The following is a 25,577-nucleotide window of genomic DNA, read 5'->3' as shown; positions in this document are numbered from 1 at the left end:
TCATGCACACTAAAAAATATGAAAGGGTAGCAGGACACAGTAACCACAAAACATCTTGTAGATTATGAATGTGCCTAAAATATTTCAGTACTTTAGAGGGTTCTGCCATTTTAGATGTTGTACTGTGCCTGTCTGATTTATCAAACGTGTCATTTAAATCTCACATCATTTCTATATCAGTCTCAGGGCCTTGCAGTAAAGATTGCAATTCATCCCAAAATGCCAAGTTTCCCACTGTTGATACGTACAAAGAAATTAATGTACATTTTCCCCCAAAATCAACCAATTTAAAAATCAAATGCATCCCTCCTCATCTGCAGTTGGAGAGAATAATGTCAGAATAAATACAGGTTTAAAAGTCAGGAGCATTGATAGTCCTATTTAAAAATTTTGCTAAAATGCTCACAATATATTAAAAAGTTCTATAAAATGCAAAAATAATTAAAACATATTAAAACAAGGTAAAAAGAAATGATACAGTTATAAAGATCAGGAATTATCAATTTGAAGTTACAAACCACTTACAATATGCCAAAAATGGCAAGAATATGTAAAACAGGTGTATATTTTTTAAAAAAACAAGTTAAAATAAATACTAAATACTTTTAAAATTCAGGAATGTGATTGGTCAGATGCTTACGATGAGTGTTGTTGGTGTTTCGTGTGATTTAGCGAATTGAAAAAATATTCCATTTTAAAACGGCAGTAGCTCGTATGAAAAAAATAGTTCGTAAGTATCTTTGTTGTAACAGCTGCGCCAGAACTAGTGTATTCATATTCAGCAGAAAAATACCTGAACTTGACTGGTTTATATTCAGTTATGTGCGTTGGGAACAAAAGGGAGACTTACTGTACGTGGATTTTATTAGGTTTTAGGAATCAGAAAATGTATTTTTACACGTTTATGCCTACGAGCAAAAATAACTTCCTGCTTTCAGCACTTTTATTGTTTCTGCTTGTAACCTCGAACAGAGAAACCCAGTACTGACTCTGGGATTTAAGAGGCATGTATGAAGACAGTAAAGGTGAGTTTGTTGTTTTTTTTCCCCCGCTGAAGAGTATGAAGGCGGTGTGACGAGTCTGGAGGGAGGAGACGCGCATTCCGCACGGGGAGCGCAGAGCAATGAGTTTCACCTGCAGCTCGCCGAGTCCTGTCCTATATAACCGCTGAGCCCGGACACACAGAGTCTCCAGCCAGTGTTGGAGACGCACTATGTTAATAGTTTTTTTTTAAGAAGAAGTCGGTGTTCTTTCGCTATTATTAGTATTATAATTGTTATTATTATTATTGAATTATTTGAGTTAGTGGTTACTGTGCTAGACCGGCGCGAATACCGCTTCTGTTTCTTTTCTCTGCTCAAACACTGCTGGGCAAAGCTTAAATTAAAACCCTTTTTCTGAAACATTGAGTGTGAGGGGTAACAGGTGGAGGTAGTCCGTATCGAGGTCACCGGGGGAGGTACTCCTGTCTCCCCAGGTGACACTTTTTATATTTGAGATAACGTTTGTTTGAAACCGCTCTACAAATTTTCTCACATGCACGTATTCTCCAATATCACCACAACAAAACCATAAAGTTTGTTTCCACAGACATGACACTACTATGCAATAAACCAATAAATTAATGAACTAGCAGAATCCCAATAAAAACACCTGGCCAGCCCAGCGTGTCAGTATCAGTTTCTTATCAGTGCTCCTTTTTTTCCACACCAGAAGTTAACTGAGGTTTTGTTTTCATTGCATAACAGCAGATAAAGGCTCTCTAGCAGTGTCTAAAGGTTTTTATAGCAATTGCAATGGTTTTTATTCTTATTTTCATGATTTTGTATTAATTTATTAATGTCATTCCAGGTCCAGTCTTCACAAAACATGATGTAGAATTTTTTCTAATTGATCAATTTGTCCCAGATTTTTATCCAATCTAGTAGTTACCTAGAACAAGGTTTTCAAATCATTCCCAGGCCCTTGACATGCATATAGTTGAAAAATATGACCTCTGAAGACCAAAAAAACATGTTCACCAGCTGTTTTTTTTTCATATGTTTGTCTGCTGAGTGGGCACATTAAGAAATTTGACTATTCACACTCAAAGCCAAGGGGGCTAGCTTCAATTTAAGACCTGAACCAGGCTCCTGCTATGTTCTGCTGCAGAGATATAACAAATGTTTAAGGGGGAGGAAATTCCAGGCAGACATTGTCTAAATATGTCAATGTTGTTAAGTGTTTGAAGCCCAAATAAAGGGCTGTTTTGGATGAAAGCAGTAGATTGGGTCTGATCAAGCTCGTTACTGACCTCACTCACGCAAACTCCATACACGGTATTCGGGACTACGTGCGGTAAAGAGAAGAGTGCCCCCTTCTGATATATCAAGAATACACATAACTATGGAAGCCCGTCTCACCAGGGAGTGAAAAAAACCGTGCTATGGTATCTCATATTTGCAACTTCGAAATTATCCCCATTTAACTGTCTGCCCTTCTCTTATTGTAAGGGATTTGGTTTCTAGGGCTTGTACCCCTGCCACTCCCACCCTAGTTCATGCCTCACTGTATAGGCTCGAACCCAGGTCTTGCCCACTAAGCTAAAGACCTTCGAGTAAAAAAAGAATTGTACCAGAATTGTTTTGGATAGATTTGTGAAATGTTATTGTTAAATACATAACTCACCAGAGCTGTTTTTTAAACAAAATAAATAAAAAAGCAATAGGGCTGGAGTTTATAGACTGTGATTCAAATACGAGAGTAGGAGAGGAGGGGACTAGTTCAGGAGCACAACCGGCCCTCCCCTGCCCAATTCCACAGCAGGCTCTGTTGTACCCCAATGTGGAGTTCAGCTATTGATCACTCAGCTGAGAGATGAGCCCTGGGAATATGGGGCAAATACAGGAGATACACATGACTCGAGAGAGAGTTTTTATCCCTAAGGGATAACTTGTTTTACAATGGCAGACAATATAATGAAACAAAACCTCTGTTCTGCTGCTCCAGGCTGGTTCCACTGGGAACAAGTGGATCTAGGAGCTCATGAACAGCAATTGGCCCAGAGGGCAAAAGATGTAGAATATAAGTCTATTAAACGAATACCTTAGACGTATAAATGTGGTCCGTAATTTGTCTAGAATGAAATTCTAATATACGTATATTGTTATACGTCAATTATACATCTATGATTATATGTTCATTATATATAAATGGTTGGAGTTCTATTATACAGATAACTTTAGAGGACTATTATACATCAAAGAGATTTTAAATCAAGGCATAAATCAAGCCAATGACTTAGTGTAGGAATTTGTTAATTTTCAGAATAATCAAACACCTGAAAAATATGTAGTTCAAATTATACATGATATACAATATTGTAATCAACAAAGGCTAATTATAAAAAGACACAACTAGTGAACTTTAGCTACAAATTCTTGTAACATGGCAATATAAATAGTAAAGACAAACACAAACTAATTACCTGAACATGCTAATATTTAAGTCAAAAACACATTTCAATTCAGATGTAAATTTTGAAACGTATAACTTCTATATTTCCAAGAAAATATGATTACAATGTGAAGTTAAGACCAATTTTTACTGTTCACCATTTGCAAAGCCCTCTCTTATTGTCCTAACAGTTAGAACCAGCAACTTATCATTTTCAGTGTCCATACTTCCAGGCCCCCTGCCTTGCGTACGCAATCTTCAAACAAAGCATTTTGTGCTCCTTTATTTCATTTTCTGTTGTTGTTGGGTGGGACTTCAGCACTGCAGCTAGGAGAAAATTTTATAATATTAGTACTCAAATAAATTATGATTAATCTCAAGAAAGAACCATTAAGGTTTACTAAGCTCAAAGCTTAATCAGTGTATTAAGTTTAGCTTGCATCATAATAATGGACCAATAGTCTGTCCTAATTAAAGAGTACCCAAAGTTTGAAAGTACAACATAAAATAAGAGTACCTTTAATTACTCTATAAAGATTTGTCTCTCCCAGGCCCCTCTTTTGTCGTTGATCTTTCCAGTTTATGCCAGCGAAGTTGAATTCCATCATCAGTTCATTTGTCATTTGTCTGAAAAACAAATTCTCACTGAGCTTAGATGTTTTTCAAGTGAGTTTCCAGTCAATGTTTTTTTACTCAAATATTTAGGATCAAATGTACTACTGTAATCCTTATACTTTAAAAGACAGTTTTGCAGCTTTACACCTTGCAAATTCAGTGCTTAGCACATAGGTATCTATAAACTAAATTTTGTGCATATTTTAACTTGATCAAAGTAAAAATGTAATGTAAAAACATCTTAAAAATCAATAAGCAATACCTTGACAACACTGTGAACACTCCCTCTGACATCACTGCCACCTACTCTCCAAAGTTGGTTTATTTGGAAATAATATATTTGAAATAATATTAGAAGTTTTTTTACTACTGGATCTTCATCAATCAACTAATCAGACATACACATTACCCATGACTACTCAATGGAACTAACACATTTTTACATATTAACTGCACTTTTCTGCAGTATTTGCTTAGAATACAAAGTCACCATATTTCAAAGTTAAATTGTAGTAACGTTTTAGAACATAGAACATTATGTAAAACACTTTATTTTGGCATTAAAAGATAAGTAATATTATACATTATAAACTAAAAATAAGAAAGTATGCCAGAGATGGATCCTATTAATCAAATGTAGGCTGTCAAATTATGACCCATCTGTAACCTAGAATACTAGTGAATATTTTCTACACCAGAGAGAATATACAGTAATATCATACCAGCAGCAAGGACTCACTCGTGTGTACAGAACTCATCCATTGTGCTCAGCCTCTTGATGTGGAACTGGGAGTCTAACGGTTCTGTACACCTTCCCACACATCTCAGTTCATCTCTGATCTCCATCAGGAGACCCAATACCCACTTCTGAAGTCATTCACATTTTGTATCAACATTTGAAAGGAATTGGATCAGGATTTTCTTATACTATTGTTATATTAGCATTACTGTAGTGTTGCTAATGTGCTACATGCAATTTATAATCTTACAAGTTCCCACATTTGTAGTTGATTTTATGTGGTCTTCTCTTTCAAACTATTTTATGTGCCATTTATTGCTTATTAAAATACTATTTTTAATCAAAATAATATTAAGTAAGACCTGTAAGTAGTATAAAGCGACGCCTTTCGTCAAACTTTTTGACAGATACCATGCCCCCTTTTTCAGCCAATGGGAGGCTGTGGTGGGCGGATGTCCAGCCCCCTTTTCAACCAATGGTGTGTTGTTATGGTCAGCTGTCCCTCCCTCCACCCGAGCCAATGGTGTGTCATTGTGGAGCGGATGTCCCGCCTTCCCCCACTGAGCAGTCCTGAGCCTCAAGGTCCAAATACCCGCCACCGCATTCCCCTCGAAAAAGCACATATTAGTGACGAGGGTTGGAAGGCGATCATGTCTGCCACGGGGTTGAGCGCGCTCTATTATAACCCTAAGGAAGCGGGGAGTTACGGCAGCGTGGGGAGTCTGTTGAGGGCCATGACTTCCCCAGGTGTGAGCGCCACGTGTGGCGGCGTGTGAGCTTTAAGAGAAACAGGATGCTGGTACCTGAAATGGACTGGCAGTGGCAGGCCGACTTGGTGAACATGAGAGACTACAGTGAGTTCAACGATGGTTTGGCGACGTATATATACGTATAGACGTAATTTCGCCGTAAATATACGTATATTCGACGAATCAATGCCCACTGGGAAGACCCTTTTGACAGTCTTTAAAAGCTTATGCTTTCTCTTCAGGGTCCCAAACTGCTAAGCAGATAACGGTATGTTCCCTTTCAAGGTGTTCAAGGTGATTTTAGCTATTGCCTGTACAAGATCACCTGAAGCCCCACAGAGAATAGGTTTCCGCTGACTGGGGCTGGCTTTCACCAGAAAATGTAAGAGTCAGGTTTCACTGAACTCGTGAAGACATGTCGACGGACCGAATGTGTTTTTTTTTTACTGAGTCTATGGTTGCAAGATCACTGACTTTAATTTTTTTTTTTAAATACATAAGACGTGGGTACATCTGGGGGGGAAAGACTTGTTCGCAAGCGATAGTCTTCTGGGGTGTCGGCATTTAAATCCACCAACAAGTAACCGAAAGGTTTTTTAGTAGCGTCATTGAACGCTTCCAAATAAAATTTGGCTTTACCAGGGTACATCTGCCGGGACAGGGTTATAATCTGTAGTTTATCTCTAGGGTTTTTAAACAGCACCATGGAATTTGTATCTAACGCTACGGTTCTACTTTTCCGGCTTTGACAAAACACATTTTGGATGATATACATGATCATATACATGATGCTGAGGTTTCGGTGGTGTACGTATTTGGTTAAAGCTTTTTCTATCTCATTATTTTCACACGCAGACTCCATCAAATCATCAACTATAATCAAATTTACTCTACCCGGTGGCAGTAGCTGGTCGTCGGAAAACGACGTCGGTAGTCCTTCTATAAACTGAATGTATGGAAATTTCACAAGCAACTCAGCGGATAGAGGTTGCCAGCAGCTGTAACACCAGACTATGTTTTCGGGTTTACGAGTCATAACGGTATCACCGTTCTCCAAGAGCTGTTTTATAAAATAACTTTTACCGCAATTCGAGGGTCTGGACAAAATGCTTGAAAAAGGGTGTTTTAACCTGACATCCATCGTGTTAATATCCGTAGGGCAATGATGTCAAATTTTCTTGCAGCACCCGCTTGTCGTACACCACCTTTTGGGTTTTCTTTAAGGTCCGGCTCTCAATGTGCCAATCCTTTTTAACACGCACGATCATCGGCTGTTGAATAGAAATGTTTAAATTCCCGGCACTCAGCATAAGGGTTAACGCCATAGTCAAAAACCAAGTCCCGCAGACTCTCAAAGTTAACATTTTCACCATTATTACGCTCAATGTGAACAGGCTTTCCCACCAGACAGCTTGTACCCATACGACTTGGGCCCTGTTGATACAAACTTGATGTGTTGTCCAGCATCGATTTCGCTGGTCAGCTCATGATATGGCGTAAATAAGTACCTGAACAATTAATCGGGGTTTCTCACAATGGTGGTCTGTGGTAAATTGTCTCTTTGTCTGTACTTCCCCCCACAAACTGTTCAAGGCAATTTTTGAAAGCTGTCTTTTGGCCGGATTCTTTTTAATGTTGCCGGGGTCCAGCCGGACACCCTCTTTTTCATAATATTCGCTGATATATCTTTGTTGTTTCGCAACATCCGTACACCACTCTGGAAACCCCGAAGCTCCCTGTTTCCCTTTCAGATGCAGTTTGATGTAGTCGGTAAAAAGATCGTGTGAGGCCTTTTCGAAATGCCTAATTTCGTACATTTTACACACTCTATACCCCAGATCTAAGGCCATCTGTAATTCCGGGGTGCACCAGACACCAGTCAAGGCGCGATCTTCATCACTGTGCTCACAGGGGGTGGTCTGTTTTGTTTCACCACATGTACGACAGTGTTGACAGTTTTTTGTCAATTTTGGTTGGAAGAACTGGAAAGTACAAACGTCTGGGTGGGTAAACTTTCACCTTCACTAAACCGAAATACCGTTTTAAATCTCCAAAGTTGTTATATATTATTCGGGGGTGCCCCAGTGGGTATTTTTTATTTTTTAGTTTTGTTCACAAACGGATACAGACTGGTGAAATCATAGTAATGAATTTTTTCACCGGGCTGCGCTGTGTAATACAAACAAATCGCATTTGTTCTCCCCCCAAAAAGCGACTCATGCGGTTGCAGAGGCTCTGGTAACTGCGCAGCTGTTAGAAATTTACCCAAGTCTCCATTTTCAACAAGCATGTCTCTGAACTCTTGCTCCCACGAAACACGCACGTTAAAACCTCATTTTGAGAAAATTAATTTTAACCATCGTCTTTCTGTACAACCAGCCAAAAGTAGTGTTTGTCAGCGGATTAAAATCGTTTTCACAATAACAAATGCTACAACCGTGAAAAAAACAACCGTTGAACTCAAAGGCTGTCGGCACTCCGTCAATTACAGCATAACCATCCACAAAATATGGGCCAACCTTGAACTCACCGGCCGTGGTTAACGCGTGTTGGATTTTAACGGGCTCTGTGTGTTCGATGTACATAAGCCATTGAATGCTGGGTGTAGAAAATCATTTTTGCTGCCGGTGGTAATTTTCATGGGGTAGCAACGCAATCGTCTCTTCCTGTAAAAACATAAGTCTGAACATAGCCATGCAGACACTAGCGATGGTCACAAACTGAAAGGGGTCGATGCACACAACGCAGGCGGCCCCTGACTCAGTCACGCGTGTCTGTCTGGTCATATTCATGACCTCGTCCCGAAACCTGATACAGCCTTCTCTTAGAATTGCCACATCCAACTGGCAGTAACGTTTCAACTCTCTGTAAGTTAAACACACTTCCCCTGCATTGTTCTTACCAAACCAAAAACTCGGCTTTCTCGCTCGGCAGCATGTAGTTAACGCCGTAAAGTTCTGGCGGCGGCATCGGTCCGACATAATTTTGGTTTTCTGAAGTGTTCATCAAGTGTGGAAAATTCCCCTTAGCCCCAGGGAACCCCATGGCGGCCGGCAGTTTGCTTAATTTCATAGGTAGAACGTTTAAAGAATCGATAAATCTGATGTTCAGAGCTTTTACAGTCATACACATTATCTTGCCACCCTGATTAATTAGTTCAACGTCCATCTTTTCAGCTAACAACTGTCTGATTACTAGGTAATTGTCATATCCCTTGCCATTGTGCGATATGAACGTATGGTTTTCAAAACGTCTATCAATAAATTTACACACAAAATCCTTTAGACAAGTTTCACCATAAAATTCCCAGCTTCGTTTATTGTCAATATGAAGGGCGTGGACGTAATTTGGTATGTGTGTCCCCGTTTCTTGCTTGCATTCAAAGTCGAAAAAAATGTACTTGTTTGAAATTTAGGGGTTGTCCAAAGGCGGTATGTAGCACAAATCTGTGTCTGGGGTGTCGATCACGTTGTTACAACGCGAGCAGTTTCTCTTTACATTTGGGACTTGCGAGGTTATAAACCCCACATTTCTCACAAAAGACCCTGCGCTCACACTTACTCACACCCGTCGCCGCATTCCGCAAGTGTCTCGCCAAACACTGAGAGCTACGACAAAAGACCTTACAGGCCGGGCAATTCTGAATTTCGGCATCAATTTTGCAACAGTGGGGATCTAAACAGGTTTTACAAGCTTTAACACAGGCATGTGCGTTCTTGTGGCTATACGCCGCATGGCAGTTAGTGCAAAAATACGCCGCCCCCACAAAAGCTTTAATATTTAAAACCCCATAAAAATGCTCTTCATGCAGTAGAACAAAAAGTATTTTAGAAATTTGGTGGTGTGGGCCCCGTTGTAAAATATTTCCAATCACCCTGGTCGTGGTACAAAATTTTAATGACCACCTTTAAATGTTTTTCAAAAGCGGTAATGTCTGACAAACTAATTTTCCGATTCTCTGGAAAACCCAACTCTTTGTGCATTCGTTTAGCGCCCTGTAACATTTCCCCATCGGTACAACCCTCATTCAACAAACCGTACACACACCCGGCGAAACACAGATTACCGTCCGTGTAATGTAAGTCGATAAGGTGCGCTTTTTTCTGAGCAATTACCCGGCTGTACAGAACGGATTTAAATCTTCGGCGGGCACCCCCCTGCATATTCCTAACTATCGTCACCACTAAGCGGTGGCTATCATTGGTGAGAACCTCTGTGTGGCTCTGTAAGAGGTCCGAGATGTGGCTTAAAAAATCGGCAGCATTTAATTCTCCGGGATGTCTCCTGCGTGAGAACAAGGGCTTGTTAAAACCACCCGCAGTCAAACGCAGCTATACAAAATCATTTGCCCCGATGTTTGGAGAAAGTTCATCCAATATTCTCTGGACTGCACCATGCACAGCGTCTATAGCCTGTACATACGAGGTTATTCTGTCGAGATTAACAAAACGAAATTCTTCATGGTGCTCTGTTGCTCTAAAATTATTATAAGACCTGTTATAACTATGTATACGCTCCAGGAAAACTAAGGGGTCTCTATTCGCCCCTGCACCGCCACTAACCTGATTCAGATCGTTCAGTACAACCGGTTCTCGGTTACCGACATCCTGTTCTGCTACAACAACCTCGGGCCTTAAGTTATTTTCTACCACGGCATTCTCATTGTGTGGTTCGGGCGGCCCTTGGGAAATCTGATGCCTCTCTCTGAATCTTTGACGACGCAACAAACATGCTTTTGCCAGTTTAATTCTTTTATTTATGTACAAACGCTTGCTGTTGGCAAGTGCTCGGTCTTTTAAACACTTTTTAGACCGCATGTTTAGTCATTTATCACCGGGGTTTTGCACCAATGAAGCATGAAATATCATCATCATGGTCTGAAATCCTGAGCTTAGAGCGGCATCTTCTGTAGAAATTATATCTAAGAGGTTAGCGATGAAAACCTGGATCTGTTTTGGAAACAAGGTCTGTACACCGGCTAAAACCGCTCTTAGATGCTCTAAAGCTAGTTTTTTGGCAACCTCATTACTGATCGCCGTTGATAGTGACTGTGTAATACCGCGCACTGAATCTAGCACATCACCCAACACCAAGTCTTTAGGCGCGTTATGATTTTTCTCCGCAGGCTTGACACGTCTGGCTTTGGTCAGGGTCTTAACAGCCGTCTCCGATGCAGTCACCACCTTAGGGTCCAACGTTTCCGCCACATTTGTTTCGCCGCTCGTCGATACAGCGGCTGTGTGAAAAAATAAAAGATTTTTTATTACCACGCCAATAATCCACATCTCAAAATCAGAAAACTACACGGTGTTAAAAATAAAAGACTTTTCAACACAACAATCAATGAAATCTAAACTGTTAAAATCAGAAAACTACGATAACTATGATAAAAACGCCACACATGTGGTGCATCCTTACACACAGGGCTGCAGGTGAACGGAACAAGTTACACGGACATGTTGTTACACCGGTTTCCTTTACGGCTGTGGTGGCGCTACTGGGTCAAGCGGCGTGGTTAACGGCCTATAGACCCGGGCACAGACCAGTCGCTTTTAACTTTAAAAGCTAAGCAGTTTTAAAATAAGGTTTTTTAACACTCCCAAACAGAAAACAACACTGGGGGGTTCTACAGTGTGTATTCCAAAATACAGCGTCTTTTGCACAGAACCTGTGGTAACACCATCCCGCTGATTACGCAGGCAAATTTTTTTGCCCTGCTAGATCAGATCGCCCAGTGTGGTTCGCATGGCTTTAGACACGGGGAGCGGAAGGGGTTTATGAATGCTTTTTCAGATGCCGCAAAGTTTCTCAGCAATGTTGGGGTGGTGGTTACGTGTACCGAACTAATTTTCCGCACCAACATTTAATTGTTGAATGCAAACAGGAGCCAGTAACGCGTGTGTGCTGCGTTGTTTCAGTGTTTGAAAACCCCCACGTGAAATAAAGCGGTTCACATTTCACATACTTGCAAACTGGAGTCTGTAACTTGTGTAAAAAGTGCTGCTGCGCTGTTTCTGTGTTTGAAAACCCCCTGTTGAAATAAAGCGGTTCACATTTCACATGGTGTTTGTCCTGCGAATTCTTTCCGTGAGACTTTACGCAGTCAGTGTGTGTGTGTGTGCTTGCACCCCTGCTGCTTTTGAGACTCAGCTTGTGCAGCGTATAAGCAGCCTGGCCGGACAACCACTCGGCCACCCGGCCACGGCTAGCTAGCGCCGCTCACACCCCGGGATCTCGCGGCCCGCACCAGACTCCCTGCGCCGCCGTAACTACCCGATTTCCTAGGGTTATAATAGAGCGCACTCAACCCCACGGCAGACATGGTCCCCTTACAAACCAATACACACTTTCACACACCTAAAGCGAGGGATGCACTGCCTTGGGGCTTTGGGACCCTGAGGCTCCGGACCGACCGGCTGGGGGGGAGGCGGGAGTTCCAACAACGACACACCATTGGCTCCTGAGGGGGTGGGACATGCACAAATAACAACACGCCATTGGCTGGCAAGGGGGCGGGACAGCCAACCACCGCAGACTACCATTGGCTGGAAAAGGGGGCGTGGTACCTGTCAAAAGTTTGACGAAAGGTGTCGCTTTATACTACTAACAGGTCTGTTTTGAGTCTCATGATGATTCTCTTCTGGATCTGAAAAAAAACAAGCAAATTTGTTTCCGATGTATTTTTCAATTTTATCAGATTTTTTCAGGTGAATGCAGTCGATACATTCAAGTTTTTATATGATGACAGGACCTACACTTAGGGCTCAGTACTGATAACACTGCTGATATTGATAGAGTCGAAATAAGTGATGTATTGGCAGCTTTATCTGAGGCGAGAAGTCCTAGAACACCTACAAAAATGTTTGGATTCAGAGGAAGAAATATTTTTCTACCTCACCCAATCCTATTGCATTACCGAGGCTGAAGTTGGCTGCTTATTCGCCAGCTTCTTATTCGCGTTTTTTGTTCCACCTTAAATGCTGCTGCTGTGATGTTATGCCGCCTTTCGCCTGTAGATGGCTCTCTATAGTAATTTTTAAAAATACTAATCCGAGTGGATTACTGCACATATCCTCAGTAAAGGGGAATATGTAAGTAATGATTATCCAAATTGCATTTTTAGATGAAACACATTTCAGAAAATCGAAAACCAATTTTCAAAACTCACAATAACACAAACTGGCATGTTAGACAACAAGTAAATAAGACAAAGGCAAAACGTGAAGTCTCAAAATCTTGCATTTTGCAAGAAATGTTATTATAGCAGTTTACAATGGGACATTTAGAACATGGCATATGAGAATATATGGTTAACGGAGGATGAGCAAAGGGTGATGACACTTTCTGCTTATTGCTATGACCCTCCCTCCTGATTATAAAATCGTCTCACAATTCTGCCACTGAGGTGTGAGACACAATGTAACAGACTCTCAAAATCCTGAACTTCAGGAAATGTTGCTGTACCATTTTTAAAATATGACCCTCTGAATATGGTATGAGAGAATTCATAGGGAAAAGCTAATTGCTCTTTCTGTTGTATTGCGATGGCCCCTGTTTAGAAAAAAACATCTCAGAATTCTGACACAAAGGTGTGAGACACAATGTAACAAATTATGAAAATCATGAAGTATAAGAAAATTTACTGTACCTTTTTTTAATATGACCCTCTGAACATGGCATGTGAGGATTTATAGTCAACAAAATAGCACCCCTTCTGCTGAATTACTTTTTCCCTCCTTACTCGTTACCAAAACATCTTAGTATTCTGACACTAAGGTAAGAGAAGATTTGTAATTACAAAACTTCTGTTGCATTTCTGCGTTGTGACATTCTGAACATGGCATGGTAAAGTATATAGAAAACCTAGATCAGAACAGGTTAAATGTAATTCATAGTGATTTATATTTTTTAAATTCTTTCTAAATGAAAAAATGTTTTTCAGTGATTATGACACTTCGGTATTACATAAAATATGCTTCAATGCCAAAATAAATAATAATGGAAAAAATACCCACAGTGGACATTCATAGTTGCGATTATAGGAATGTTATATATCAGGTGAGTAGCTGTGTCAGCATGCGTAGGCTGCAAATGAACAAGTAAAAGGTTATTCCATGCTGAAAAGAGAAGAAAGGAAACATAACATGTTGGCCGTGGAGCCTTCTTCAGGTGTGAGAAAGACAGGTCAGTAAACAAAGATAATTTTCTTTATCTTTGCTTACTGCAGTTTATCTATGATGACAACATCAAAGATGTTAGGAAGTTTTACAGCTAACAGCTCCACATCAACTTCCTTTTATAACTAACCTCATCAGATCCTTCAACTCCCAACTCTTCCAATTTCTCACTTCAGAGAAGGATAAAAAACTCAATCATCCTCTACAGAGAAAAACCATCAACACCCCTACCACCTCCACCAATCCTAACCTCGTTTTTACTATACCCTCTGACCTTTCCCTTTCACCCTTTTGCATCCTCGGCTCACATATTTTAAAATTACAATAGACTGTATAGTATTTGTTTTAAATTAAGGTAAATATGTCAAAATATCAAAATCCAACTGCACAGTGCTATCTTAACAATGCTTGTCAAGTCTCAAACAAACCTGCATTGTATTTTTAAAATATTTCAGCAGAGGATTCAACTGGAGTATAAATGAAGATTCGACGATAATTTGTTTTGGGTGAATATGGTTTTCTGGGGAGTTGCAATGTTGGGCATTATTGGACATTTCTCGGTGACCCTGACACGTGTTAAACACTCGCATTTCCTGCAAATATTAAAATGGTTATGGTTTCGCTGAAAAATCCAATCGACTAAAGACAACGTTTACATCGCAAAAGAACCCCGTCCCTGGGTGGACTCGAACCACCAACCTTTCGGTTAACAGCCGAACGCGCTAACCGATTGCGCCACAGAGACTGACTGGTGTGGTCTTTTCTCGAATCAGAAGTTTTTGGTTACAAAAAATCTCTTACCTTTTATTTTTCCAGATGGTAATATTTCTTCTGCACTGTTAACCAAGAATTGAATTTCATTTATCGCAAGCTGTGTGAATTTAAAAAAAAACAAGTTTTCCAGAAAGGAAATGAACACATGCATTTAACGAAATCAAGCCCTTTGTGATTGCCCGAAATGGTACGTTCTGTACTACAAGATAGGAAGAAAGACACGGCTGGGATTTGAATCTCGGTTCTTTTGTTTAATAGAGAAGCGCTTTAACCAACTAGGCTACGGTGACAGGACACCCATCACCTTTTACAGCCACTTGGACACACCGCTCTGAGACATCTGCGTTCAGTAAGCGCTGAGCCTGCTCTCAGACCAAATTGCCTCTTTTACATAGCAGCCCCGACACTGAGAAACGAAGAGAACTGGCTTTTATCCGGCATTTTTCATGTCCAATGCGTTTGACATCTCCCAAGGGCGACAGAGTTCTTTTGCGACACTATTTCTTCTTCTTTTTTATTTCTGTACGCTTTGATAAAAAACGAGAAATCGTGCAAGGGAAAAATGTCTTTTTTTTCATGGAGAAAACGTGCACCAGGAAATGTTCTGTTGAGAAGAAATGATTTAACATGATACGTGACCTAATTTATCGGAGCAATTGCTCAACCAGCAAGGTCTGGAGAGTTTGGAGAGTTTGGTGGATGTGATAATTATACGGTGTTGTGGAAGAAAACAGTCTTTCTTTGAATTCTCAGTCAATCGGAATTTCAGTGCGAAACATAAACCCCTTGTCTGATTTAAAGAGATTATATTTTAAAACTCATAAAAAATCAGAAAACACATGTTTCTCACTTTGAAATTTTAGACGGAGCGGTGCATAACTAGTAGCGACGCTGAGCACCCTATGGGGGAATTCAGGTCATGTGAAATGCCAGCGGTTTAATAAACAACGCGTCTGGTTTCGGATCATAAGATTGTAGGTTCGACTTCTACCTGGCTCGTGTAAATTTTATTCAAGCTCCTCAGTAATAATGTATATTATGTAATGAACCGCACCTGAAAGCAAACGTTGGGTCTGTTTCCTTTGTTTTCCAGCATGAAATAGCAAATCGTTACTAAAAGCAGCTGCTAATGTCCAATAGCGGTTTTTTTTTTTCAAATTACATTTTCAGGCTTCAGACACTTTTTAATAAAACAAAGGTGTCCGGAAACACATTAACTTTCAGGTTTGCTTGAACCTGTATTAAAAAAAGTTATCTGAAACTTCCGGGATTCCATTATCTGATGTAGCTGTCTCTAAAGTTGGACGTGATGTTAAGCAGATGTGAACTGTGCCTTTTCACTTAAAAAAAAAAACAAACAAAGTTCTTTTTTTTCCCCCTTCACTCCAATGCTGGAGACTGTAAGCCTGTGTGAGCTCCACACTGCGTGTCCTGTACTGCTCTATTTTGTTTAGATTATCTATGTGGTGTACAGATAGAACTCAACTGCATGGTGTGAATTCCGTGTTCAGGACCAGCAGAACCTGAAAAAGTAACAGCTGACCTCGACATGATTTGAACACACAGCCTCCTGATCTGGCATCAGACACGCTACCATTGGGCCATGAAGTCACGGCTGTCTGTGCCTTTGAATTCCCCAAAGGAGACAAATCAGCTTCACAAAGAAAAATCTGTGAAGAGCGCAGCTCTTCCAAAGAGTCTTTTCTTCCCAGACCACATTTTATTCTTCATGCGCAGCTCTTGTGTAGGTGTTGTTCTCAATTACAGATCCAGGAACACTGATTGTTTTTTCTATTTTTTTAAATTAAGTACCCCATGGTGCAACGGTAGCACGTCTGACTCTAAATCCCCAAGTTCATTTTCAAAGTATATCGGAGTCAATTGATACTGATCAGGTTCTGCTGCTACTGAACCCGCAGTCTTCACCTTAAAGTTCAATTCCCCAAGCCTTTTGACCTTATATGTCCATCCCTTCTCGTCAAAACTCGTATTTTCACAGGGTACCCTTCAGAAATCGCAGTATAGAATGAAAAAAACTCCAGTAGATCTCGGCCGCTGTTAGTGATTTTCCTTTTAAAATAAATGAATCTCTGGAAATTTTACGGAGTGTATCACTTTCACTGAGACCGGGAAGTGTTAAGCTGTACATGCGTCTTTGTGGCTCAGTTGTTAACAAAAAGGGTGGTGGTTTGAGCCCTTCCAGGGACGCTATGAGCCTTTTAATGTACACACCCTCCTCACTTCATTTCTCCACGGCCGGTCTTGTATCGCTAACAAATACAGAGCCCGTAGGAGGCAGTAAGCTCGCATATTTTTTTTCTTATAAAATATACTTTATTCTGAAAAAAACACATCTCAAAAAGAAAACATCTCACACATCATCACTTCACATAATTAAAACAACGGCGGAACGGCGGTGATTGTCCGTTATCAATCTTTGCAAGGGTGGGCGGATTTGCGCTATTATGAGAGTCCCTCCAAACCCTACCGTTTGCTGTAAACCATTAATCCCTGTACAGGGTCCATAGGCCTTTCCAGCGCTCCTTTGCCGTGGGGAAACCCCATTTAGCAACGTCGCGCTTCATCCTTCTCCTGAGGTCCGCCAGGATCCTCTCCTCCAGCTCTCTCGCTCCCCACTCGATGTTGTGCCGGATGAGATTGTTCCTTGCGTCCCACAGGCCTTTTTTTGTGAGGGTCAGCAGAAGCCATATCAGGAACTGCGTCCCTCTGTCCAGTCCGGTAGGTGCCAGCCCCAGCAGAATATACTGGTAACTGAGCACCGCAACCCGTCCCCAGGAGTTGCATGGTGCTGTCCATTCTGCCCCACACCGCCTTGGCGAAGGGGCAGCTCCAGAACACGTGCTCCTGAGTCTCCTCGACGAAACACGTGTCCCGGGGGCAATGCGGGTTCCTGGTAAGCAAGTGTCTGTAGAGGACCTCTCTGGTAGCCAGTCTCTTGTGTACGGCCATCCAGTTGAGGTCCTTCAGTTCGTTGTCCAGTTCTTTAGGCTGCATCCTTTCCCAGACTTGTCTGGGAACTTGCAGCCTTTCGTCAGTGACCAGATGCCCCCTCACCTCTTTGTACAGAGCTCCACTTGACAGCGTGGGTGTAGAACTTTGGTAGCCTCTCTGCCTTGGGCCCAGTGTTTGACCACTGGACCAAGTGCCTCATCGGGATGGAGAGCCACAGCCTGACAAAGTACTGGTACTTGTGGCCGATGGGCTCCCGCAGCGCCCGGCAGAGGTTGCAGTAAAAGATGCAGTCGAGTTTCAGGGGGAAATGTGGGACATCTCGACCCCCTTCCTCGACAGGCTGACACATCCGGTTTCTCGTGATGAACTCGTACCTGCCGCCCCAGACGAAGCCACCCTGGCGATCCTCTCGGTCCAGTTGTTGGTCTCGTTGTCCCGGCTCTGGAAGGAAACCCCCAGTATTCTGAGGGGCTCCGTGCAGAGCTCGAGACCCTCCGGCGCCATCGTCCTGTGCTTCCAGGGCCCGAAGAACTTCAGTTTGCTCTTTCGGCGGTAGAGCTTCGACACCGAGGCTCTGGAGTATTGCTCCATGACCTGCAGGGCCCTCCTCAACCCCCTGTCTGACATCAGGAACAGCGTTGTGTCGTCGGCGTACTGGGAGATCTTCAGGGTTTCCCCCGCGCCTCCAGGTATCTCCAGGCCGTCGATGATGGGGTCCCGTTTCACCGCCTCTGCTAAGGGCTCTGTGAAGAGAACATAGAGAAGGGGTGAAAGGGGGCAGCCCTGTCGTACTCTGGATTCCTGGGGAATGAAATCCCCCAGGATTCCGTTCACGTTCACTCTGCTGCCCACGTCAGAGTACAGAATCTGAATCCAGCGGCTGAAACTCTCTCCGAAACCGAAGCGTTCCAGCACCCTGAACAGAAAGCTGTGGTTCACTCTGTCGAAGGCTTTCTCCTGGTCCAGGCTGACCACCATCATGGGCACGTTCCGGTCCTCGGCCCAGGCGATGGCGTCTCTGGTCAGCTGGAGGTTCCAGCTGACGGATCGCCCCTCCACACGTCTGGTCGCTGTGGATGATGTGGGGGAGGGTGGTTCTCAGTCTGCCGGTCAGGAGCTTGGACAGGATCTTTACGTCCACGCAGAGCATCGTGATCGGCCTCCAGTTTTTGAGGTCGGCGGCGTCTCCTCCCTTGAAGAGCAGGGAGATGACGCCCTCCCTCATGGTGTCTCCGAGTTTCCCCCGGCGGAAGATCTCCTGCACCACTTCCACCAGATCTGCCGCCAGGGTGTCCCAGAAGCAGGTGTAGAATTCCTTGGGGAGTCCGTCCGGCCCCGGCACCTTGCCATTCTCCATGGACAAGCACGCCGCCTTCAGCTCCTCGGCCGTTATCGGACCCTCCAAGTCCTCCCTCACCTCCTCCGGTACTCGTGCCTTCAGCCCCTCCAGAAAAGCATCGCCTGCCTCCACCTCCGTCTGCTTTTCTGAAAAGAGCTCCGTGTAGAAAGCGGTGGCCGCTTCTACTTTGTCGCTCTCGTCCAGCACTTCCACTCCATCTCCCCGTCTCAGGCTGTGGATCACCCTCTTTTTCTGGGCTCCTCGGACCTGGTTGAAGAAATAGGAGGAACAGGTTTCATTATTTTCATAATGCTCCCTTTGTGCCTTAACCAGGAAAGCCTTGGCTTTCTCGGTGTGCAGTTTGCGGAGCCTCTCCTTCAGGTCCCGTGCCCGGGCTGAATTGAAGGCTCCTCCCCCGTTAGCCGAGCTGTACTCCTCCTCGAGTTGCCTCTGGAGACGTGCAGCTTCCTTCCTCTCCCTGGCCGCCTTCCGTCTGCAGTACGTCTGCGCCAGGGTTCGGGTCCCGTCCTTCACCGACTCCCACCATTCCACCACGGAGCTGTAGCCGTCTCTCAGATCAACCCAGCTCGCGTAGTCTTTCCGGAACAGTGCCCTGAAGTCGTCTTCCTCCAGTATCTCCCAGTTTAGCTTCCAGTACCCACGACCGAATGCCAGCAGGCTGGTGTTAGCCACCACCGTCAAGCGACCGTGGTCGGAATACCACGCCGGGGACACCGTCGCCGACTCCAGGGAGCAGGTCGTGTGCAGGAAGATGTAGTCCAGGCGGCTGCACACTCCCCGGGAGTTTTTCCAGGTCGTTCCGGCGTCGTTAGGGCGGCACCGTCTGAAGCCGTCTTGAGTAGTGACTCCAGCTCTGCCGAGCTAGCGTGGCTCTCCTTCTCCCGGTCGACGTTGAAGTCCCTGCCAAGCACCACCTGTCTGTTGGTGGTGCAGCAGCTGGCCAGGTCAGCAAACACTTCCTTCAGGATAGAGGGTTCTGTTGGAGCATAGACGTTAATCGCTCTCAACTTCTGCCCCCTCCAGTCAATGTCTGCGACCAGGATCCAGCCCTGCACCACCGAGAAGGAGGAAACCAGCGTCATCTCTGGGTTTCCAAGGAGGATTCCCACTCTGGAAGAGTGGACCCCTCCTATGCTCCAGCATGATTCTCCCTTCGTCCATTCCCTGGTGAATGTCAGCTTGTCGCTTTCATCCTTCAGGTGGACCTCCTGTAAGAAACAAACTGAGAAAGACTTTGAGGCCAGATCATGAAAGACTCCCCGTCTTTTCACCGGGTCTCTCAGCTCTCTCACGTTAGTTGTTAGGAAGGTTAGTTTCACAGTCATGGTTAAACTAGTGAAAGTTAAACCTCCTCTCTGTACTTACAGTTGAAACTTGGGAGTCTACATCTGGGCACTGTTTAGCCTAGATGTAACTCCTCTCGTTCAGGTCCTGGGGGGAATATGCTGGGCTCCCTCCAGGTTTCGCTGGGGACTGAAATGTAAACATGCTGGACAGGTCCAGCCCTACCATCAGTCCGGGCTCCAGGGCGGCTTCGAAATAATCCTCGTCGTCCTCGAGGATACTCTCCGCCACCGCTTCGGGAAGGCTCCTTTCTTCCCTTTCTCCGGGAGTTTCGGGGGCCTCCAGTTTCTCCTGGACCTTGGGGGAGGGGGGCTCCACTTCCTGTGATGCCTCCTCCTTTTGTCCGTGGGACTCGGGGGAGGGGGGTTCCGTTTCCTGGGGAGCCTCCTCCGGTTGTTCCTGGGCCTCGAGGGAAGAAAGTTCCATTTCCTCTAGGACGAGGAAACGGTTTTCCCTTACCACTCTTTTTTTCTGTCCTTCCGAAAGTGGGTCCGCCCTGGGTCTCTTCTCCCGCTATGGCTTTCCCTTTTTGCTGGGAGTTATCCAGGGCCCTTCCTCCGGTCAGCCATCTTGTCCCTCTTCCTGGCGGCCATCTTGTGGCACCGATGCGGCTGGGGCTGTGGCCTCGGTTCTCAGCGGGGGAGGTGCGGGTTCTTTGTTCTCAGCCCTCTCCCTTTGTCTGGAGACCGGTTTCTGCCTGCCGGCTTCCACCACCTGCGCAAACGAAGGTTTGCTTACCTTGCATTGGCGAAGGAGGTGTCCCTCTGCGCCGCATCCGTCGCACTTTTTGGCTGCCCGGCAGGTTTTTGCCAGGTGCCCGTCCTCATTGCAGTTGTGACATCTGACGATGTCACATGTGTTTGTCTTGTGGCCGGACTGTCTGCACTTGCTGCAAAAATCCGGCATCCTGGGGTAGTAGAGGTACCCCCTGTCGGCTCCGATGTTGAAGCGAGCCGGGGGGTGCTGGAAACCGTCAACGCCCTCTGGGTCCTCCTTCAGGAGGACTCGGTACTGGTGTTTGCCGTACCAGACGCCTTCGTCCCTGACCTCTGTCGGTTTTCCCCCCACGGTTACATACCTCCCTAGGTACGCTGTTACCCGTTCCACTGGTACGTAGGGATTGTATGTGCAAACCGTGATGGTCCTCTGATTCGTCTTCCTCATCGGCTCCGGCCTGTAATCAGAGAAACCAGGGTGCTTACCTTTCTCCCTGATCAGTCTCGTTGCCTTTTCGTACGATGCGTCCGTAGCCATGTAGGCCTCCATGTATCTCTCTGCCTTGTTGTCCTGGAGGCAGTAGAGATCTCCGGCCACCAACTGCAAGATCCCTCGCAGGAAGGTCATAAAGAAGGCCTTTGCAGTCGGCATCGGCTCCGTCTTCTTTGTCCAGTGGAACCGGATCAATGTCCTCTTGTCTGCCATCTCTGAGGGAGAAAAAAAAAAGGAGGGGAAAGAGAGAGAGCAAAAGGAGCAGCGAGGGAGCCCTGGCCTTTGTCCTTGTGGGCAAAGCCCAGCTAGGTGCAGGCGCAGGAGGAGAGAGCGAGAGAGGAGAGCGAAAAGTGCTCTTCGGGTCTCAAGGAAGAAAGCAAGCACCACGGGCAGGCCACGTATACCTGCTCCCAGCCAAGAGGCCAAGGAGGCAGAGAGAGAGAGAGCGAGAGAGAGAGGGAGCGGATAGCGCTTCCGAGTCTCGAGGTGGAAAGCAAGCACCGCGGGCAGGCCACGTGTACCTGCTCCCAGCCAAGAGGCCAAGGAGGCAGAGAGAGCGAGAGAGAGAGGGAGCGGATAGCGCTTCCGAGTCTGGAGGAAGAAAGCAAGCACCGCGGGCAGGCCACGTGTACCCACTTCCAGCCAAGAGGCCAAGGAGGCGGAGCAAGAGAAAGGGGGAGAGGAGAGGAGAGAGCAGAGAGAGAGAATGTTGCTGCCGGATCCCACCCAGCTCTGCTGCTGCTTGGCCTTAACCCCCTAGGCTCAACCTAGAGCGATACCAGCCCAAGCACTCTTCAGAATCTTCGATCGCCTTCTAGACCTTTGGAAAGACAAGAACTGCGGGCATGCCACTTGAACTTGATCTTAGCCAAAAGGCCGAGAAGGCATAGGTTTCTATACGGCATTCCTGAACTCTTTGCACTAATGAGCCCGGGCCTTTTTCCCGTCTCGCCGCTACGCATATGGGTCTTTTTCCGCTCTCCTACTCCCCATGGCTAGTCCCTTTGGACGTCCGTGACAGGTGCCCCTTTGGAATAGTTTTCAGAAAATGTGAGAAAAGGAAAGTTATGTTCAGTAAGCTCTCACACACAGCTCTCAAACACAGCATTAGAGATTGGAATCTGATTGTAAAAAAAACTGCCCATCTCCCCGGCATTTAACGTTGCTGTTGTTTTTATTTTACATATTGTTAGCATTTTAATGAATTGTTAAAAGATTTATACACAAATCGCTAAATACAAAACGTAAAAAACCCAACTGTATGCAATTGACCATTCATATTCCTGAATTTTAAATCCCTGTGTTTATCTGTGTCCAAGTGCCTGGTGTAGCTATTTTGAAAGCATACCTCAAGGAGGACTTTACACGCAGTCTGGGGTATTTAGCTTGTACTGTGTGCCCTGTTTGCCTTTGTAAGCATTTGTTTAAACAATAAGTTCACAATACGATAAAAACAGAGAAAGCACAAACTTAATAATATAACGATTCAAAATCAAAACCAAATCATATGAAGAAAAATCATATGACCAAATCATAAAGAAAAAGAGTCAATTTCCGCCTGCACTGATATCCCTTCAAATGTTTTAGAAGAACTCTTGACGTTTATAGAGTAGAAGCCTGCATTTCTTCTACTAAACGAGACTATGGGGAGTGAGTATTTTGATGTCGAACTGGGATTTAAATAAAGAGGAACACTACACTACATTGGGCTACGCGTGTGACAAAACGTTTATTTTAGACCTCTCGATAGCTCAGTTGCTAGCTCTTAAAACTGTAGAAAAAACAGCGAGTATGTCTTATGTCCCTGGTCTGAATCCAGTTTGAAGGATGGTGTTTTCTTGTTCCTTAATCAAAAAGTGAAAATTGCGAATTTGTCTTTCACTTTGACGTTCACCCGAGAGCTCAGTATACAAAGAAGTAGAGGCTCCTGTTCTGAATAAAACCGCTCTGAGACACCTGCGTTAAGTTAGCGCGAGTCGGCTGGCTGAGCATGTTGCCTCCTTTACATTCAATAGGAGTCCCGACACTAAGAGAAACGTACGGAAATGGGTTTTATCGGGAACTTTTCATGTCCAACGCACTTGACATCTCCCACGGGCGACAAAGTTCATTTACGACACCTTTCTTTCTTTCTTCTTTCAGCAGGAGTACAATAATGGCAACAACATGTTTGGAGTTCGGCATTTCATTTAGTCTGCGGAAACATCGTATCGGAATGAACTGCCCGAGATAAAAGAGTAATTGCGGCTTCAGATCGTTTTTACAGAGCATTGCGTTGTTCTGTTCATGCTGACTACACGCTTTAGATATGTCATTTACTGTAAGCGTTGCTTTTCCAGGTTTTTCTGAAATGCCTCGCATTTGAGCCAGCACTAAAATATTTCATTCCCGTCGCTGAATACATCGTGGAAACGGTATTTGCAACGGAATGCTGTCACACATGAAACCTTTTTGTTATTCGGTTCTGAAGTTTGAAAATGAAAATAAAACGGGGGTCACCTCATAGGCTTGAAAGAAGTCCAAGCAGCATAAAAACCCGTGAATTCTCACAAATTGCATTGTGCTGCACCTTTCTTCTGCTGCTGTTATAAACCAGCCTTAAACATTTGAATGCATACCTTACTGCTGCTAATCACATTCACATGTTTATGAAGCTTTTTTCTGTCCGTTATGTTTTTGCTAAGCAGTTTCTCCGTTTTCCTCGTACTGTGATTGTCAGCGAGCACAACAAGACTGAAACAGTGTAAAAGCAGGCAAAAAAGACAGGGTAAAACGCCTGACTGTCGGGAGTGGGATTTGAACCCGTGCCTCTATTTGGAGAGTGAAACACAAAGCTTAAAAGACACGAAGCTGTGAATTTGCTGTTTTAAACCGCTCGACTATCCTGAAAAAAATGTGTGCTGATTGCACCAGTCGCATCCGATTTTCTGTAACTTTAGGATGATTGATACGACTGGACAAACACAATTTGTGGCGTTTAGCATGACATGGAAAACGGTACCGGAGCATTCGGGTCCGGACTACCAGACTCAGAAACAGTTTTTACCCCCGCACTATCAAACTATTAAACTCACAGCCTCTCTCACTCTCTCCTCACCTCTCACCTATGATCTGAACCTCACGGTGCCTTCTTTCTTACCAAAAACCTAAACACACATTGAAAATCTGCCTCTACCATACATGTCAAAAGCTCACTCCCCATCATTTCTATCCCTTTATTTCATTCTTTTGATGCATGTTTTTGCACATAACCTGTTACCTTTTTGTTGTTTTGCATGCTGCCTGTTGTTTTTTGCACATCGGCTGTTGTCTCTGTCTTTCTTTTGTTATACAATTGTATTGTTGTTGTGTTTTTTTCTTTGTACTACTTATGTCCGAGAGCTAGCTAAATAGCATTTCGTTAAACCATATACCTGTGTATGAGTATAATGACAATAAACTTGGACTTCAACTTGAACTTGACATAGTCTTGCAGGCAGTATATTATTTTATCGTTTACTCGTTTAAAAAAACATGGTCTTCTCGTTCCTAAGTCAGATTTTTAGTGCTTTCGAATGTTACTTCCAACCTGGACTGACAGCTCACCCGATCTGTTTGTGATCAGACCATGGAGTGGGGGGCTGTACCAAGCGCACGTTCCTTCCCAATGCTGAGGCGATCATTCAGAAGATGGGTGTGAAGAGAGACAAGCTTTAAAAGGGATACTTAACAAGGAGATACGCTGTAGCAGTGCGACTCCAACAGATGCTCCTGAAGAGACTGGAGGTTTAAGCCAGCTCCTTAGAGCGCTCGGCTGCGTTACTCTCAACAGTGGCTCTTCAGCTCTTGTTGTTTGACCTAGTGGTTTTATAACGCCTGGAAACGACCGAAACTTCCTTTTCTGAGATGCTTTCTCTCACGTGGTGAAATCTCGACCTCTTTGGCATCTCTGGCTATAGTTCTTCTGTAGAGCAGGCTTTCACACCTCTGCTTATAGTGCCCTTGAAGTCATTTTATTTTTACAGGAAGACGCATTCCCTAACAATCTCTCCTATTTTAGAAATGCTTCATAAGGCGTGTTTGATTCAACGGACAAACAGTATAATAATTGTACAATGCTGATTTATGCGGCATTCGTATTGGATTTGAGGGATTCTGAAATACTTCTTGCAAAGGTATTCAGACTTTCTTGAACCTATAATAAAAACACAGCCCTGATCTCC

The 25,577-nt window shown here is 44.1% G+C and overlaps 1 non-coding gene across 1 annotated transcript; it reads right to left on the bottom strand.

Moving 5' to 3' along the window:
* Positions 1–14,386: 14,386 nt before the first annotated feature.
* trnan-guu (transfer RNA asparagine (anticodon GUU)) lies at positions 14,387–14,460 on the bottom strand. The gene has a single exon. It is a non-coding gene; the product is annotated as a tRNA-Asn (tRNA).
* Positions 14,461–25,577: the final 11,117 nt, after the last annotated feature.

The sequence above is a fragment of the Lepisosteus oculatus genome, chromosome 14 (genome assembly GCF_040954835.1).
Source record: "Lepisosteus oculatus isolate fLepOcu1 chromosome 14, fLepOcu1.hap2, whole genome shotgun sequence".
Lineage (NCBI taxonomy): Eukaryota > Metazoa > Chordata > Actinopteri > Semionotiformes > Lepisosteidae > Lepisosteus > Lepisosteus oculatus.
Note: the sequence above shows the minus strand (reverse complement) of the source record. Positions and strands in the feature narration are given on the sequence as shown.